The 5,001-nt window shown below is 39.4% G+C and overlaps 1 pseudogene; it reads left to right on the forward strand.

Annotated features, from left to right (window-relative positions):
* Positions 1-3,978: 3,978 nt before the first annotated feature.
* Positions 3,979-4,757, forward strand: LOC106593231 (interferon a3-like; annotated as a pseudogene).
* Positions 4,758-5,001: the final 244 nt, after the last annotated feature.

Below are 5,001 nucleotides of genomic sequence, written 5' to 3' on the forward strand. Positions count from 1 at the left end.
TTTGTTAACAAGAAATTTGTGGAGTGTTTAAAAAACAATTTTTAATGACTCCAACCTAAGTGTATGTAAACTTCCGACTTCAACTGTAGCCTCGTTATTTTGTTGTGATTATTTTTAGTATTTTTTAATTAAGTTTATTTGGTCAATATTTTGTTAACTCTATCTTGAACTGCATTGTTGGTTAAAGTTTTGTAAGTAAGCATTTCGCGGTATGGTCAACACATGTTGTATTCGGCGCATATGCTAAATAAAGTTTGATTTGATTTAATATAACAAACCATTTGGACGCTACAGACTTTTTTGTGAGAAGGCCAATTTGTTTTGTGAGAAGACCAATTTGGTCTGACAAACAATGCTCTAGCTCTGCCACCGTTCACAGCAGATCGATTGGATGCCGTAGATATCTCTAGCTGAAACTGACGGGTTTTGATGGGGATATTTTCATTATGTTACTTAATAACTTCTTCACCACACACTGTATGGATGGACCATTTCAGATTGTAAGTAAGGTGTATGCCGAGGAACTTGAAGCTTTGACCTTCTCCACTGAGGTCCCGTCGATGTGGATGGGGGCGGCTCCCTCTGCTGCCACCTGAAGCCCACGATCAGCTCCTACGTTTTGTTGACCTTGAGGGAGAGGTTATTTTCCTGGAACCACTCAGCCAGGGCCCTCACCTTCTCCCTGTAGGCTGTCTTGTTGTTGTTGGTCATCAGACCTATCATTGTTGTGTCGTGTGCAAACTTGATGATTGAGTCAGACCCATGGCCCCGAGCTTAGTGATGTGATTGGAGAGCACTGTGTTGTTGAAGGCTGAGCTGTAGTCTATTAATAGCATTCTTACATAGGTATTCCTGTTGTCCAGATTGGATAGGGCAGTGTGCAGTGCGGTGTCGATTGGATCATCCGTGGACCTACTGGGGTGGAATGCAAATTGCAGTGGGTGTAGAGTGTCTGGTATGGTGGAGATGATCCTTAACCTCTCTTGGGCAGGTGGGATGATACCGTCCCACCCACGGTTCACACTATTCAACAGCCAGTGAAAAATCAGAGCGCCAAATTCAAAACCACAAAATGTCATAATTCAAAGCTCTCAAACATATGACTATTTGACACCATTTTAAAGATACACGTCTCCTTAATGTAACCACATTGTCTGATTTCAAAAAGGCTTTACGGCGAAAGCCTAAAGTTAGATTATGTTAGAACAGTTCCAACACAAGAAAAACCACACAGCCATTTTCCAAGCAAGGACAGGCGTCACAAAAACCAGAAAACCAGCTAAAATTATGCACTAACCTTTGACGATCTTCATCAGATGACAATCCTAGGACATCATGTTACACAATACATTTTTTGTTCGATCAAGTTCATATTTATATCCAAAAACCCCATTTAACATTGGCGCGTAATGTTCTGAAAATATTTTGCCTCCAATACTGACGGTGAATCAGCACAACAATTTACAAAAATACTCATCATAAACATTGATAAAATATTAAACTGTTATTCAAAGAATTATAGATGAACATCTCCTTTATGCAACCGCTGTGACAGATTTCAAAAAAGCTTCACGGGGAAAGCACACTTTGCAATAATCTGAGTACTGCGCTCAGAAAAAGACATCAAGCAATACAGATACCCGCCATTTTGGAGTAATCTAAAATCATAAATAGCATTAGAAATATTCACTTACCTTTGATGATCTTCATCAGAAGGCACTTCCAGGATTCCCAGGTCCACAATAAATATTGTTTTGTTCGATAAAGTCCATAAAATATGTCCAAATAGCTCTTTGTTGTTTGCGCATTCAGTAAGCTACTCCAAGTGTAGGAAGACGCGGCCAAAATGTCACGACGAAAAGTCAAAAAAAAGTTATATTTACGTTCGTTCAAACATGTCAAACGTTGAATAGCATAAATCTTTAGGGCCTTTTTAACTTAGAACTTCAATAATATTCCAACCAGACGATTCCAGTGTCTTGAAAAACGTTTTGGAACACAGCTACCTCATCACGTGAACGCACGCCAATGAACTCATGTGCTTTCCTGAGTCAACAACTTCCAACTTCCTATGTTCGCTCTCTGTTCACCATAGACACCTCAAACAACTTTCTAATGACTGTTGACATCTAGTGGAAGCCTTAGGAAGTGCAAAATGAACCCTAAGTCACTGTGTGTTCGATAGGCAATGACTTGAAAGGACTACAAGCGCCAGATTTCCCACTTCCTGGTTAGATTTTTTTCAGGTTTTTGCCTGCCATATGAGTTCTGTTATACTCAGACATCATTCAAACAGTTTTAGAAACTTCGGAGTGTTTTCTATCCAAATCTACTAATAATATGAATATTCTAGTTCCTGGGCCCGAGGAGTAGGCCGTTTAATTTGGGTATGTTTTTCGTCCAGCCGTGAAAATACTGCCCCCTACCCAAGAGAGTTTAACTAGCCTTTCAAAACACTTCATGATGACAGAAGAGAGTGCTCTGGGGCGATAGTCATTTAGATCAGTTACCTTTGCTTTCTTGGGAACAGGGAAAAATATCCCTGATATCGTATAACAAGGAAGTACACTGAGTGTACAAAACATTAGGACCCTTCCATTACATATTGTAGACTGACCAGCAGTAGCGGTGAATGGGTAAAATCACCGGGGAAGCCAGAAAAAAAAACATATTACAACCTATGTGTTGTGATAATTGCTTTGTTTGCTCTATAAACAGTTCCTTAATTTGCCTCGCCACCGTGATATATAGGCCTAAAGACTGAGCCAATAAAAAGACAGTGTGCAAAGAAAATATTCAGAGATAACAGGAGCTGCCTCCACTATTCCAGCACCATTTCAACTTCAACATTTCAACATCATCAAATCACCTCTGCTTAGTTTAATACAGTGACAATTAAAAGATACCAAACACAATGTAGTCCATTCCACGTAAGCTAAATATGATGTTGCTGTCTAGGTTATGATTTCTGTGTGTGTGTGTGTGTGTGATTGTGCAAGTAGAAAGACATGTTGACTCACCCTACTTGTAGAGAAATGCCAATGCCATCCTCCTCTCTTTCATGTTGACGAAACGGTCTATAACTTTGTCTTACAATACAAGCTTTTATGTTTTTTTGTCCTAGGCTACCTGGATAAAATGCTTGCTCCCTAGCCTATCTTCCATTTATAGGCAATGTTAGCTAGTTAACATTAACCTTCTACTTCTAGCTACATATTGAACTTCCATCCTCTCAGGCCAGGGGCACAACAATGCATGAATTAATGTTTGGATCAGAATCACTTTTATAATCACTTGCCTGTACAGAGAATTAAGTAAAACCACAAGTCGAAATCCCTTTCTTCATCCATGGCTAATTTAGGAAAGGGCCAACTTTAGCTAGCTAGGTAGCCACAGGAGGACAACAACACAAGGAGATGCAACAATTCAAATTGTTTCTTTCAATGACCTATGCTTTTAATGTGATTTGATAGGAGTGACACCAAATTCCAAGATGGGTTCCCCCTTGACACTTTTTTGTTGTTGAGCCATGACCATTCACAGTTTATCTCTACACGTTTTTATACTTTTGTTTATCAAGGGAGGCCAAATGCTTGCTGGCTTCCCTTGCATTCCTTTCAATGCAACAATGCCATACTAGTTTGGACCAGACAGCATCAGATAGATGGCCTATATGTAGAGAGACAGAGGACTGCTGTTTCGCTCCCTCGGATGCTTTCTCCGGTGAGATACATTCAGCCTCTTAATAAACACAGAGAGACAAACAATACGTTTTTGTATTTTATTGTAAAAAATAAAGCTACATTTTTTGGGGAAGCATTGCTTTCCTTTGCATACACGCCACTGCTGACCAGGTGAATCCAGGTGAAAGCTATGATCCCTTGTTGATGTCACTTGTTAAATACACTTTAACAAAGCCAAGACGTTCAACCTCAACTGGAAATCTAAGAGTGAGGCAAACTGCTACTTACTTTGTATACAATGCAGAGCTGGACGAGTATTTTTTTAATTCTTTGCAGAATGCAGAGCGTGTGTCATTGCTGTGACTGGATCCGAAACCACTACTTTCACTTGAGCACAGAATACCTTTCCCTGGTCAACCAGATGGTGGATGGTGAGTTATCAGTACACTACAGTATATTGGAGACTGAATGGATGTATTTGGAAAAACAATCAACCAAGCAAAATAGTTTGCCTTTCTGTTAGAAGACTGTAATCTATATTTGAGTAGCCATAGTAAAAGGGTGCTAGGCTATAATGACAGAGCGACCACGAGAGGCTATTAGGCCAATACTGTCCTTGCAGTATAAGCTATACTTTATGTCAGTCTTGATTGCTCTTGAAGTATTTGACACATGACTTAATAACATAAAATATTGATTGTTTTCCAGGGAGGAGATATCACAAAGCAGAACGCCCAAGTCTTCTTTCCCAACATCACTTTACAGACACATAGATGATGCCGAGGTAAAGACTAGAATTATGACTTATCATGTTCTGATATGCTTTGGTATGGCGGTCTTGACCCAATGTTATATTGATGCCATAACCAAAGCCTATACTGTTTCTAATCTTCTTTTTATATCTTCCTGTGTAGTTTGAGGACAAAGTCAGATTCCTGAACGAGACCATCTATCAAATCACAAAACTGTTTGATGGGAATATGAAGGCTGTCACCTGGGACAAGAAAAAATGGGATGATTTCCTCAACATGTTTGAATGTCAATTTTCAGAACCGCAAGTCCTGTGTATGTTAACTTCTCAGGGCTACGTGGGACGCTACCGTCCCACCTGCGGGACACACTATTCAACAGCCAGTGAAATAGCATGGCGCGAAATACAAAACAACAAAAATCTCATAATTTCATTTTCTCAAACAATCAACTATTTTATTCCATTTTTAAGATAAGACTCTCGTTAATCTAACCACATTGTCCGATTTCAAAAAGGCTTTACAGCGAAAGCATAAAATTAGATTATATTAGGACATAAACTTCACAA

Source organism: Salmo salar, chromosome ssa03 (assembly GCF_905237065.1).
Source record: "Salmo salar chromosome ssa03, Ssal_v3.1, whole genome shotgun sequence".
Classification (NCBI taxonomy): Eukaryota; Metazoa; Chordata; class Actinopteri; order Salmoniformes; family Salmonidae; genus Salmo; species Salmo salar.